At 46.0% G+C, this 15,237-nt stretch overlaps 1 protein-coding gene and 1 long non-coding RNA gene across 10 annotated transcripts in view; one reads left to right on the forward strand and one right to left on the reverse strand.

Annotated features, from left to right (window-relative positions):
• Positions 1 to 15,237, reverse strand: part of LOC135904590 (uncharacterized) — a 900,492-nt gene that overhangs the window by 878,886 nt on the left and 6,369 nt on the right. The gene's annotated exons all lie outside the window — the stretch shown is intronic.
• The window catches only part of LOC135904591 (uncharacterized), a 161,074-nt gene that overhangs the window by 55,195 nt on the left and 90,642 nt on the right, over positions 1 to 15,237 (forward strand). The gene's annotated exons all lie outside the window — the stretch shown is intronic.

A 15,237-nucleotide genomic window follows, 5' to 3' on the forward strand; every position in this document is an offset into this window, starting at 1 on the left:
TGGCGGAGTGTGTAGTGCGAGAGCTGCGCAGTTGCCTACAGCGCATGTCCGCTTCCTGCTGCCCGCGTAGCGCCTGCACGGAGCGATCGGAGGTTGAAAAAAAAACAGCCCTCGTACTTACTAAACGACGCCGATGAACTTGACCTAACGCTCATCACGAACGCCGCATACCCCACAAGAACGGGTAACTCGGTCAACCGCGACACAACGCCAGATCTCACTTTCGTCCGCAACGTTCCAAACTATCAGTGGAACAACCTCTTCGAGGATTTGGGCAGCGATCATCACATTGTTGAGACAGCGATTGACACCCCATCCAGAGAACCAAGAAAAATGACGTACGTCGACTGGGACAAGTTCCGCGAGTTCAGACACGAACGCCGAACAGGCAATGAATCAATTGAACAATGGACGTCGCAACTAAAGGCCGACATTAAGGCGTCCACGAAGGAAATAGAGACAGATCTCCCCGTTCAAAGCATGGACAGCCGACTGGCTCACATGCTCGAAGCCAAACAATCGCTCACCAAGAGATGGAAAGAACAAAGACACAATCGACGGCTGAGGAAAAGAATTTCTACCCTCAACCGGCTGATTGCAGAATATTGCGCGCAACTATCTAACCAGCAATGGAACGAGGTGTGCGACGCCACGGACGGCCGCATCAACAGCCGGACGACGTGGCAACTGCTCAAGCATCTTTTAGACAGAACCAGAACCAAAGCGGACCAGGGTCGTACGCTGAACAGGATCATGCACGAGGAACTCAAAATTACCACTGAAAATGAGCTCATTGACCGTCTCGCCGACAAGTACCTCCCTCTGGCCAAAAATGCTAGAGGCACGACCGCCGAAGCATATCGCGGCAAAGCCAACCCAGAGCTAGATCAGGAATTCTCAACCGAAGAGATACGCACGGCGCTTCAGAACCTAAACAGCAAGTCAGCGCCGGGGCCGGACGGCGTAACTAACAAGGCACTTAGAAACCTCGACGAAACCTCAATCGAAACACTCACAGAGGAAATCAACAAAATCTGAAGGAATGGAGCCCTACCCGAAGATTGGAAAACGGCCCTCATCGTGCTCATCCCAAAGCCTGGCAAGGCGCCCAACATCACTAACCTCAGACCTATCTCGCTGACATCTTGCGTCGGCAAGGTAGCCGAGCACGCGCTTCTAAACAGGCTCTCGAGACATCTCGAAGAAAAAGATGTCTACCCCGCTTCAATGATCGGCTTTAGACCCGGACTATCCACCCAAGACGCCATGAAGCTCCTCAAGCATGAGATCATTGACGCAGACAGGAGAGACGCGAGAGTAATCCTAGGGCTAGACCTCGAAAAGGCATTCGATAACTTATCACATGACTACATACTCGACACGATCTCCAACCTCGACCTCGGCACGAGACTCTACGCTTGCACAAAATCGTTCCTGAGCGACAGAACGGCCACCCTCCGTCTAGGGGAAATCAAGTCCCAGAAATACAAACTCGGTGGCAAGGGCACACCGCAAGGTTCAGTCATCTCTCCGACGCTTTTTAATCTTGCGCTAGCCGGCCTAGGCAAGAAATTGGATCTAATCGAGAACGTCAGATACACGATATACGCAGATGACGTAACGCTTTGGGTCCCCGGAGGTAGCCTGGGATCAATTGAAAGCGCTCTGCAGCAAGCGATCGACGCGATCGAGGAATACCTTGCTCCCACCGGCCTGCGGTGTTCGCCCGCGAAGTCGGAGCTCCTCGTCTACAAACCATCGAGAAGCGGTCCCAAGCCAAAGCACGAAATCAGAGACACACATTCCATTACTCTCAGAACAAAAGACGGAGGAACCATTCCACACGTCAACAAAATCAGAGTCCTTGGAATGCTCATTGAGAGCAACGGCTCTAACGCCGCGACAGTGGAGAAGATCGTGACGAAGTCGAATAATGCCTTGAATCTCATACGACGCGTAGCAAACAGACAACACGGCCTTAAGGAAGAAAATCTCCTCAAGCTAACACACGCCTTTGCGCTATGCCACTTCACCTACGAGGCGGCCATGCACAGATGGAAGGTAGCGGAGAAGGAAAAACTCAATGTACAACTCAGGAAGCTAGTCAAACTAGCGCTGGGAATCCCCAAGAACACCGAGACAGAGCTCCTGCTGCAACTGGGGGTGCACAATACACTTGAAGAAATCGCCGAAGCTCAAGAATGGGCTCATAGGACAAGACTCTCTGGAACCAAACCAGGTAGAGAAATCCTAGCCAAACTAGGTCATGACACCACAGTAATGGAGAAACTATGTCAAAGCGTTCCGACGGACACACGCAACTCCTACACGGTTCGCCCACTCCCACGGAACATAAACCCCGCGCACCATCAACGCAGAAGGCTGGCACGCGGATCGTTCATCCTGCGCGAAATACGTGATAAGATCTTAGCCTGTTTCGTCGACGCGGCACAATACCCGACCAGGAAGGCTTTCGTTGCCACCACGATCAATAAGCAAGGTCAAGTCACAAGCGCTCTCACAGTCAAGAACCACAAGTCCGAGATAGCAGAACAGGTCGCCATCGCACTCGCGCTCACAGACCCGACCACCACCCACGTCTACAGCGATTCACGCTCGGCTGTCAAAGCCTTTCAGAAAGGAGCAATTGCAAGCCAAGCTTTACAAATAATCAACAGATCCGCACCGCTGCAGCATCACACCATCTGCTGGTTCCCGGCACACCTCGGAGATATCGAGGACGCCCCTCGCAATCTCAATGAGATGGCTCACAGGAGCGCGCGAGACCTAACCCTCCGCGACGCCACCTATTCTGGTCGTGACCATCCCAGCGAGAATCGGGACCCTCCCTCTATATACCCGGGTATAACGAGATAACAAAGCACTTTTATCTAGACCGCAGAATATACAGCACACCTCACAATAAGCTCACCAGGCCTCAAGCCCTCACGTTCAGAATGCTTCAAACAAACACGTACCCTACGAAGAACAGACTACATCACTACATGCCTGCCCTATATAAAACATCATATTGCGAAAATTGCCATAGCACACTAGACGTACATCACTTGCCCTGGCCGTGTGGTCGGACCCACGCAAACAAGGATCGAGACTCCGCCAGGCTACAAGAAGCATTACGCAGCAGGGACCTGGCGGAGCAGCTATGGGCCGTCCAGCGAGCCCACGATGCGGCCAGGGAGTTACAACTCCCGGTCCCAACGTGGGATTAGCCCGCTCTATGGGACCTTGCGTCCCGTAGCTCGCAGGACCTCTCATTAAAGTTATTCAATCCAATCCAATATGACTGTGTATGCGCCTCTGGGACCACTGGTCGTCGTAATCTTAGGAATGTAATTGTATAGGCGTGTATTTACGCTATATATTTAATACATAAACATAAATCAAGCTGTCCCATGGCAGAATTCGAACAGATGACACCTAGCACAGCAGCGTGATGCTATAACCGTTAGTTCCCGACGCGTGCCCAAAACGGCGAACAGAACATCCTTGAGGTATAACATTGAAGTCTGCCCTTAAAATTCCTGATCTACGTCGCAGAAGAGCCGTTGACGGTCTCTTTTTTCATAGTCTTTTTCACTATCCGTTATTTCAAGAATTCTCTCTTTTCGGCGCCGTCTTACATCTGATTAGGTGTTGATCATCGTTTTAAGGTTCAAGTGGCAATCTCGAGCCAAAGACTTCGTCGGAATAAAATCACCTCCCCGCCGCAATCGCCAGCAACCCTGATCAATTTTCTTTCGAGGCTTACATCTGCAACAATCTACCGCAACTGCACCTCTCCTCTATGTAAAGCCGTAATGACACTGAGAAGGTTTCAAATAAATAAATAAATAAATAAATAAATAAATAAATAAATAAATAAATAAATCCCTTCCCGCGTGCAAGCAAGCGTATTTGGACACTTTAAATGTTTTATTGCTATATCAATTTTGTGAGCACTCCTGCGATGAGAGCCATAGTCGGCCATAGTCGATAACTGCAATTAAATATACTGATGTCTCAACTTTTATTCAACTTTTTGAACAGTACTACCAATGTTATGTCCACACTTTCGATTTCTATCGTAATTTGAATTTCAGGTGGGAAAATATGCCATGGCGCGTTCGTATTCCAATTGCGCGGACTGGAGCACAGAAGCTGGAGTTTGCCCATATGACAGGTGTGTAAGACCTCAGGTTAGACAGCTTTGATCTCTGCAACGCATTCCCCCACAGCTATGCAGATTCTGCCTGAGTGTGCCATTGTTTTTTTATGTCTATTGGCATGGCAGTACCTGCCGGTGAGAGGTTTCTGCAGCGAAGCACCACGTCCCTCACATCACGCAATCTTGCCTCTGTGCGTTTCTTTTCAAAACGCCAGCCGAGAAGCTACTGTTAAACGCTAATCGCACTAAAGCAAGGACGGCCCGCATACGCGCCAAGACCGCTCCGTGGTCCAGACGCAAAAATTATATGCTGCTGCATGTGCTGCTGCAGATCTTTGCCTGCCGCTCCTTGCCTGCAAATAAACGCCAAGAAGCCCAGACGCGGCGCTGCTGGACCCGTAACCCGAGGCTAGGCACGACAACGTCGACAAAACCCTGCAGTTCCAACGCTCGAAGCGGACGCATGCATCGTGCCAGCGGTGATCATGAAACAGTACAGGAACGTGAGCCTGACGCAAAGCGACCACGCCGACATGATGCTGAAGTTCTAGACGATGCTGCTCGTGTTCATCAAGCTCTTTCTGTCCATGTGTGTCTTGCACCCGTAACGCCAGTCGTCTTTACTTAGCCAGCTGCAATTCACTTTGTCTTTCATCAACTTCTACTGGAGGTTGAATCACCTTCCAACTTTTAACTTTGCGTGGCTTACAGAACATTGGTGCCCCCGCGAGGGCCACCTATTGTGACGTAATTATCGCATGGCTCAAGTCGTGCTTTACCACCAAGAAGACTGGTAATCTAACCAGACCGTCAAATAATTCATTACAGCACTTCATCGATTCCACATCGCGCCGATGGCCCATTACTTCGCTTCACCCAACAAATGTGAATATTGGTAAGCGTTAGTATTCAGTCCTGAAACCACCAAAAAACTATTCAAATATATCTAGTAGACGTTCTTTTTTTATTTTAATTACTCGATCGCTTACAACGTTCTCTTAGCTGGCGCATACAAAGAATTACTAAAGCTTGCTGAGGTTTGGGAAATTCAGCTTACTGTTGAGCAAATTTGTCAGCTTAATGCTTTGTGTGAGAACGGATTCTCTAGCCTTCTTTCAGACGTCCTGATACTTTCAAGTTTACCATGACTATATTTCACTACAGTCCTCACAAATTAAGACATAAAAATTGCAAGGTCAGAAAGCAAGATCTCAGATTTGTGACAGTTCTTTTCTTTTTCAGTTACGCCAGTGCTGAGCTGCTCTGTAGAGTCCTTAAGTGGGTATAAAGATGCCAGTAGCTCCGTGGCTAAGGAAATCGAGATGTTTGCCAAGGCCCTAAAATAGTGAGTCTTGTTTATCAATGTGGTCCTGTTTTCTAGCTTGAATAACACAAGATAGCCTGAGACGTTTATTTTCCCTCTGCTTTTTCATATGTGGGTGGACAGTGCCACAAGAAAAAAATCCCGTTTTATGCAAAAATTTACTAAATTTAAAATTCAATAAATAAACACAATAAAACGAAGCGTCACTTGCATCTCCCCCTCCCCCTTTTTTCTACGGGTGCTGGCTGCTATCTTGTACGAATGGCAGGCATCGCAGAGAAACAAGCACCGGCTACAGTGCAAAACGAGGTGTTCTGGGTTAGGAGGTCATGTACTTAAGCGTTGCGTGAGCTTTAACACATATACGCCGTCGCCGTCATGCTGTACTTGTCGCTCTATTGCGTTCATTTCATTCTGACGATTTCTTCAGTTTCATGCAGTTGTCACCAACCGCCGTCTTCACTCTGTCGTTGTTACTGCGTTGTCATTTTGTCGTCCGGACCTCATCGATGTCGTGCCACCATTATCACTCAGTCGTTGCCATTGCGTGTAGCCATCATTCCGCCATCGTCACGCCGCCATAATTATGCACACGTTCCCATTTCGTAGTCGTCATGCCATAATCGCCATACCGTTGTCAACACGCTGTCGCAATTCCATCGTTATTAGGCCGTCCTGGTCATACAGTCGTCTTCGTGCATTCGTAGTCATACCAGCGTTGCAATGCCATCACAAACGAGCGATTGTGTTTATGTTTCTATATGCTTATGTTTTTATAAACTGAAATTTCTTCGTAGGCGCTATACAGACATCTCTTAATAGATTCAAGAGAAACATTATATTCAGAATATACACGCATTACGTAAGCCTTAAGTACTTGTGCATTACTAACTGCTTTCGAAGTCGCCGCGTCGAGACAATAGTATAGACAAAGATATTGCGCCGGTTTGAGCGATAGTTTTATTTTCCGATAAATCATCATCATCACCATCACCTATCATATGTCCACTTAAGGATGAAGACCTCTCCCAGTGATCTCCAATTACGCCTGTCCTACGCCAACCGATTCCAAATGGCGCCTGTGAATTGCCTAATCCCATCCCCCCACCTAGTCTTCTGCAGTCCTCGACTGCGCTTGCCTTCTCTTGGCACCCATTCTGTAACTCTGATGGTCCACCTGTTATCTAACCCAAGTATTATATGACCTGCCCAGCTCCATTTCTTTCTCAATGTCAATTAGGATATCGGCTATCCCTGTTCGCTCTCGAATCCACACCACTTTCTTTGTCTCTTAACGTTACCGCTAACATTCTTTGTTCCATCGCTCTTTGTGCGGTCCGTAACTTGTTCTCGAACTGCTTTGTCAGTCTCAAAGTTTGTGCCCCAAATGCCAGCACCGGTAGAATGCATTGATTGTAAACCTTTCTTTTTAATGATAATGGTAAGCGTCCAGTCATGATATGACAATGTCTGCCGAATGCGCTCCAACCCATTTTTATTATTCTGGAAGTTTTCTACTCGTGATGAGGGTCCCCTGTGAGTAATTGACCTAGGTAAACGTACTCCTTCACAGACTCTAGAGGCTGACTGGCGATCCTGGAACCTTGTTCCCTTGCCTGGCTCTTGATCATTCTCTTTGTCTTCAGCATATTAATCTTCAGCCCCACTCTTATACTTTCTCTGGTAAGGTCCTCAGTCATTTGTTGTAATTTGTCCCCAGTGTTGCTGAACAGGGCGATGTGATCTGCATATCGAAGGTTGCCGAGATATTCGCCGTTGAACCTGACTCCTAAGCCTTCCCAGCTTAATAGTTTGAATACTTCTTCCAAGCACGCAGTGAATAGCATTGTAGAGATTGTGTCTCCCTGTCTCGCTGGTTTCTTTATAAGGATCTTCCTACTCTTTTTGTGGAGAATAACGGTAACTGTGGAGTCTCTGTAGATACTTTCCAAAATATTTACATAAGCGTCCTGTACTCCTTGATTACGTAATGCCTCTATGACAGCTGGTATCTCTACTAAATCAAATACCTTCTCGTAATCTATGAAAGCCATATAGAGAGGCTGATGGTAGTCTGCAGATTTCTCGATTACCTGATTGATGACATGGATGTGATCAAGTCTGCTGTACTTTACGAAGTACACTTGGCACGGCGTACAATTTAAGAGAGTAATAAAAGAGAAATCATGAAACCAAGGTTATTTCAATTGTGAAAATGGGCCTTACCAATTTTTACCTTACCTTATGATGAAAACCAAGAAAAAGAAGTGCAATGTCGGGAACCTTGGAAACAAAAACGAATACTGAATCGGAAACGAAGTGCTAAACGACAGGATGTCCTGCACATAATGGTGTATATTACACACACACACACACACACACACACATATATATATATATATATATATATATATATATATATATATATATATATATATATATATATATATATATATATATATATATATAGCTGCGACTTATAGTCCAGAAAATACGTTATTCAGTAATTTTCGAATCACATATGTAGCCTACACGTTTGAAACTTTCAGTACATGGTACCCATAGAGTGACGGTCTCCCTTTCTTCTAAATGGGAATTCTCTACAATATTTTGTCCTTCAAGGGAAGCGATAAAGTATTGTCAACGTTTCCTATAATGTATTTTAATGGGTCAGAAACGAGGGTTCAGTAATTATTATTGTTCCTTAATTGGCACACACGCACAAAAATTTACTTGCACATCAACTAAAGCATTCCTCACTTTTTCTAAAAACAAACTTTGTGAGTTCTTACGCGGTTTCGGTTGCTTTAACAACTTTGCTGTAAAACTGAACCCCAAGCCTTCCAATGTAGTCGAATTTTCCAGGCTGCATTTTCAGTACACCTGCGAACGATGCGCGTGGAGCCAAATTCACTCTGGTGGAAAGGAGCGCTAAGCCGGAGCTGCAGGGGAAGGGATGGAAAGCGGGGGAGGGGGGGGGGGTGGATGCACGCGCTGTTGTGCGCATGCAGTTGAAGTTTTCACGAATGAATGGCCAGGCTCATTCTTCCAATAATCGCTACGAAAGCGGCAGGCACACCCACATCCGCCGCATTTTCCGGCGTTGCTACAGCAAGTCATAGCCGAAGCGAAAGCCGCGGTGATAAAAAAAAAAACAAAAAAAAGACGAAAAGCAGTCTTGTCAACAGTTTCACATTGCGGACAACAAGTTTAGTGAATTGCACACTGCCAGGTATGTTCCACGAGCCCTTCCACTTTCTCCCCCTGGATGGCCGCTCACACAGGCGTCGATTGAATGCGGTCTCCTAGTTAGCATGCAAGGTTAAGGCTGACTGAATATTTCTCACGGTGTTATGGTGGCTCAGCTGGCACTCGTTCATGGTGAGCTGTTTGAAAACTATCGTCGCCCTCACACTCACAACACCTACCTGTTTGTTAACTATGATAACTTATGCGTCGCAGTCTAGCGCTGCTATAACATGGGGGTAATTCCAATCTGGTTCTATTTTGTATCTTTAATTTGTCTTCTACGATTGCTAAAGTTTGTGAGACTACGCCCACTTTACCGGTATGTCACGCCACATCACGAAAACTGCGAAACTCTCCATTTCATGTGACGGGTACACATTGATTATGCTTGATTAGGTCGACCAAAAAGAAGAAAAAAATAGATTTTTAATTCTATGCCTTTTTCGCTACTAGTCCTCCGTCATATGTCAAAATATTTTTCGGGCTTTGCTCACTTCGCTTATTTGTCATGCGACGTCACATAACCGTGAAAGCTCATCACAGGAAAGGGACCTGTACGCACTAAAGACGCATTTATATGTCGAACAAAACTGATATTTTTTTTTTCGAAAGTGCTGGAGACTCTCGTTGTGAAAGTAATAGAATATGGCTGGCAGCCGATTGCTCTGGCTCTGGCTACTCAAAGTTGCTGGCGAGAATTGATTGTTTTTTTTTTCACAGGGCAACTGTGCCATCAACTTGTGTATTGAGTACAAATATTAATGGAATAGTTTTACGGTTATAGGGCCCTAGGTGTGATATTCTATAACATAGCATGATTGCTCGATATTCTGAATTCCTCTCGTGGAATGAAGGGCAACAACTTGTTGGTTGAATGCCTTATGACATTGATAAGATGGTACGCCACTTAAGCATGTTATAGATGGCAATGGTTCACGAAACTACGAGCTGTACGGGGCTTCAAAGTAAATGTAAGTGAAGCAAAATGATGTAAGTGATCGGCGAACATGACACCAACAGAAAAGCGGGAAATAGATATCGAAATAGAGGGACGGAGACGATAAGCAGTGCTAGATCACAAAAGTGGGCTGAAACCTTTCCTGAAGTTCGATTGCATGCGAGCTCGTAAAAATCATCTGGACAGAGATAGCGACAATAAAGCGACCGAATTAGAAACATCACGTCTTCGACAAAAGCGCGGAGGCGGCATCTTAACAATGTTCTTCAGACCAACCCTTGTTTCACTTGCCACAATTCTACCTCTCTTTCCCGTTTCATTTCCTTTTCATGCCAATGAGAGAGCTTCCACGTTCCTTACATTCAATCGCACCTGAAAGAGCTCCTAATATGATTTATTAGCGGCTGTCATCTAAGTTCCCCTAACTTCGGTGCGGGGAAAACAGTGCGACGAAGGAAAAGCAACATGATGAGACAGTGGAGTCTGGCGTGTCTCCACTCCCTCATTTTGATTCCTCGGTGCTTTTCTTTTTTTTTTTTTCGCCTGACGCGATGAGGCGCGATGCGGTTGCTCTTGTTACCGTCTCTGTTGCACCCGTCCCGCCGTCGCTCGTGTTCCTGTTCTGAGAGAGGGCGAATGGCAGGGGAGCGCAGCGGAAGAGGAGACGGGGGGAAGGGGGAGGTAACGGAGTGATTGTAGCAGAGGCAATCGTTGATGACGTCTTTCGACTGCCTCAACCGATGCAAGCGCGGTCGCCCACATTTGCTGAGCTGTCGATCTGCTTTCTTCGTGCCCGAATGATTTGAAATTAGCGTGACGTGCACGGCACACCGAAGCTCAAACCTGCAACAATCGTCGCTGCACAGCCAAGCGCGCCTGTCAGAAAGTAATGAGAGCCGCCTCTCCAAGAGAAACTGATGTCTTTGTGATTTTTTGCTAGTGCAACCTCGGCGTACGGACGGAAACGTCGAAGCTGGTTCCTTTTTCTAGCTTAAAGAAAGACAGGAAGCTATCGGTTAGAGACGGGGAATGAAAATGAACATTGGAGGGCCAAGAAGAAAGGTTGCGTGGCAAGCACAATTTGCCTCGGGAATAATTGAAGTCCAATGATGTTCACTGAAGGAACGAGAAATGCAAGAAATACTCCACCGCTAATGAAGCGAAAGCTATACAGAACTGAAGAGTAAGCGCTGATAATGAAGTAAGCTAATAACAATGAGCAAGCATAAATATATGCTTGGCAAATACTTTTTGTGTGGTTTTGGACGTCATTAAAAAGTACATTCTAAACTGTGCTCTGTTGCACCACTCACCTTGTGCTCAGCAATGAAAGATTAGTTGGGTTTTGCTAGCGGTACAGGACTACGTCCCACAAAATTGAAAAAGATATTAAACAGAAAATAGCAGCTTACCGAACTAGTTAAGCCCCTCATTTAGCTTTCAGCTGACAGTTCGTACCGAAGACTACCCATCTAATGATGATGCCTCTAAGGAAAAATTGTTTGTTAGATTTTTACGATTTCTCAGATTAAATATATAAACACCCGTGATTACATGAAGAAAAGCATTTGGTATGCAAGAACATGGGGGGAGTTGATCAACAAATTGTCTTCAATGTTGCTGAGCCCGCAGGCGCTTGCTTTGCAGGCTGGCAGGTTTCTAAAAAACTAAGTGAACTTAAGCACTGAGAAGAAAGACGCTGTTTTAAGAAAACTGTGGACACATTGGACGTACTCTAAAACTATTTAAATACGGCGTGCCAATAAGGGTGAGATAATTTACAACTCACTTGCTTACGCACTTGCGGAATAGAAACAAAAAAATCAGAATTGCAAGAAGCAATAATCACTTTCAATTATTGATGCGCACCAAGTTCTGAGAGGTGCTTTAGTTCCGGTCTGTATTTAGTTTGAGGAGTGGTGAGTTTGTTTCGGCCCTTTAATGTTGAATTCAGTGCCATCAAATTATCCCACAGGATGAAAGCACATCGTAGTACGTGATGGTGAAACTGATTACAACTGCGGTTCCGATAAACAAATGACCGCACTCGCACTTCATCGAACACGTAAGGACGGATGTCAGAAAACCTGGCGGGCACACAGAGCTGGAACACCCGCCAATCTTCGTTTCTACGTGACTAGGACGGTGGCGCTGCTGTCGAGTTCCTGTAATTAAAAACGAAATTTTCTTGACACACCGTTTCCGAGGGAGGATTTTATGGTTGTGTTCAGTTCGACGAGTGACACTAACTAATAATTGACCAATTATACCTTTATAAAACAAGAAGGCTCTCCGTGGCAGTGTCCAGAGATTCATACAGCATTTAAATGTTTCCTAGCAGCACTTGCGCCATTGAATTCTCGGCTTTCATTTGCTCTCTGAATGGTGGACGACGCGTTTTTCCAACATTTGATTTTTGTCTCTGTGTACCTTTTTTACCAGCTGCACGGGTAGCGGGAAAAACAAGCTTTTGCTTCTTGTGAGGGTTTAATTATTATTGTTTGCCTCCCCGCAAAGCTTGGACCTTTTCTGTGTCGGAAGACTCACGCTCTCCGCTTTATTCTATACCGGTTCCTGGGTCATCGCAAGGGTTTCTATACTTTTCAAGAGAGTGAAAGACTACATCTCAGCTATCCAGTTCTTTCTGGCGCTTTTCCATACAGGTTAGGAAAACTTTTTGCAGCTGCCTTTGGACTATAGTAAATAGAGCGGGATGACGTGTTTGATTTTGAAAATATAAATAATGTTATGAAGGTGCCTGGATTGGTAAAATGGAAAAAGTCAATGACCAGTAGTTGTACTTGCTGTCACGTAGGCTTTTCGGCGCCGCAGCTTTCGACAGACTTCCTTTTCAGCTGTTTTACACCATCGTCCGGTTTTCACGCCTCTTGTACAAGGTGCAGTACTGTACACTTTTATTCCATATGATATCATGAAGAAGCGTTGACTACTTCAAAACAGTAACAAACAATAGCGTTTATATTTCATTGTGTGTTTGTCGGTCTCATTTTTCGTTTGCCTGCCCGTGTGCGTCTGCGCGTGTGTGCATGTCATTGGTATCGCAATGGTGATCCGAAACCAGGTTTCTTCATTGCTCATTCGCTCATTCTATTAAATGGTAACCTAGGTAATCGCCAACGCAATGGTTCCTGTAGAGAAGAGTGGTCAATACTGAAACGCCGCTGCATTCAACGTTTTTAGTATTCAAAGAAGCCCCGTGTGTGGCGCCCCACCGCTCTGCATGGCCTCATCAAGTGTACTTGCTTATATTGATACAGCGCTTAACACGGATGCTAGAGGCGGATATGCTGTCGTTTGGAGTTCGACGCGCATTCGTGGCCCGCGCGTGGAGGGTTGAAAGTTCTCCAGATATTCGCAGTGCATTTGGCTGCAAAGGGCGACAAAGCGAAGTGGACGCGCCATCACGCTCCTCTCAATAGGCTCTGCCGGAGCCAGGGCAGCGTTCTGCACGTAGTGCATTAACGTCCATGCTGAAAAGCTGTTTGCGTACCGCACCAGGGTACATGCACTGCTCTCAGTTGAACGGGCAGTGAATGTCACACTACATTCAGCACATCTTATCTTTGAATGCTGATAAAAAAATTTTGGGATTTTACGCGCCAAAACCACTTTCTGATTATGAGGCGCGCCGTAGTGAAGGACTCTGGAAATTTCGACCACCTGAGGTTCTTTAACGTGCACCTAAATCTAAGTACGCAGGTGTTTTCGCATTTTTCCCGCATCGAAATGAGGCCACCATGGCCGGGATTCGATCCCGCGACCTCGTGCTCAGCAGCCCAACACCATAGCCACTGAGCGACCAAGGCGGGTTGCTGATACACCCGGACAGTGGTCCGTTGCTCTCGTCTTGTGCACCGCCAAAGTTCGACTCTTGGAATGCCGCAGTGCTGCGTCTCGTCGCGCCAGAAGTATGAGACGCCGTAATCCCAACGTTAAGCATTGATTTCAGTTTCAATGTTTTACCTGAGGGCATAACTGCCATCCTTCCTTTTTTTTTTTGCCTTGGTGTCTTACCGCGGCGTTGTTGATGGAGCGGCCGGGCTCTTGTGTGCCGCTCCACGCGCAGATAAACAATTTGTCGCAGAAACAAATGAGGCACGTGGTTGACATGGCTCTAAATAAAAAGAAATTCAAGAAAACACGTGGATAGGCTTTATCCGTATTTGGTATTTCTGTCAGTAGCCGACGTGGTTTGGCTCATACTGCCTCTTCGGGTATAAGTTCAGTGAGCGAAGAAAGTTGAACACCATGTTTGTGAGTGCCAATGAGGTTATGAAACTAAACGTGAAGCTAAAATTTTCGCTTGCTGGAACAAACAGAGAATTTCCCAGAACAACACGTAGCAACAAGAGAGTATAATCTGCTTCGATATGGTTTTCTAAAAAGCTTAGAATGTTTTGTACCTGATGACAGGCAGGATATTCGCCCATCTCATAGCGCTAAAAGAGCGCATAGAGGATTCAAGAACCGTTTAATGGTAGAAACACGTGCCTTACTGTATATATGGTAACACATCAGCCAGTGTGGTTTCACAAACGTTGCTATCACTGCACATGCCTTGGAGGAAAACGACGGCAAAATTATAGAGCACGTGAAGGGCACGGATATCAGCGGCTCATAAATGTTTCACAAGAAAGGTGGGAAGGTCTTGTCTCAGGCGGGAAATTATTCCTCTTTGTGACTGTTGTTGTTCCTGCTAGCACAGCATTACCGGGACCACGCATTATTCTAGAACCGTTGCCAACCCCAAAAACCCGTCACGAGAAATATGCACGCAGCTTGAATAGTGTTATGCAGCTTCGAAAATGGCTGCACATTTCCACGCCATTATGGTGCAGAAAACTCTGAGTATATGAGGAGCCTAAATACGCATTACGCCTTCCAACGCAAGCCGCTGTGGCCGTTTCTCCCACTTAGTTCTACTCCTCACGCACTGTCAGCTACAAATATGTACAGAGTAGCGCATAAATGACAGGGACATAAAAAAGAACAAGGGGACACGCAAGGCACAAACTTACAACAGTTGCAAAACAAACAAAAATTGTTGTAAGCCTGCGCCTTGTGTCCCATCGTTCTCTCTTGTGTCCGTCTCCTTTGTGCCCAACTCTGTACATACTTATGGCATACAAACATGCCAAAATAGATACCTTAGTGATGTCAGCTAAACATTGAAGAGCGAATTTCAAGTGTTTCTCTACGTGCTTTCCCTATGAATGCGGCTCAATGCAATGCCTTTTTTTTTTGGCTTTCATCTTCCACGAACAAGACAAAAGGAAAAAGTTGAAAAAATTGGCAGATGGCTTAGCTCGGCTGAGACAGGATATACGTAGCGAAAGAGAAGGCATAGCATAGTTAGCATTGGCTAATCTTGATTGCAAGTCCAGGTTAGTCTGGTTGTCTAGCTATGTTGCGGCGTTTAGCCAGTCGTTCGGCACGCTGTTCGTCTATTTCCTGAGTGATTCGTTTCCTCTTCATCTCGTTCCGATGTCGATTCCAGGCCTCCTCCTGCTTATCGGAATT

The sequence above is a fragment of the Dermacentor albipictus genome, chromosome 4 (assembly GCF_038994185.2).
Source record: "Dermacentor albipictus isolate Rhodes 1998 colony chromosome 4, USDA_Dalb.pri_finalv2, whole genome shotgun sequence".
Lineage (NCBI taxonomy): Eukaryota > Metazoa > Arthropoda > Arachnida > Ixodida > Ixodidae > Dermacentor > Dermacentor albipictus.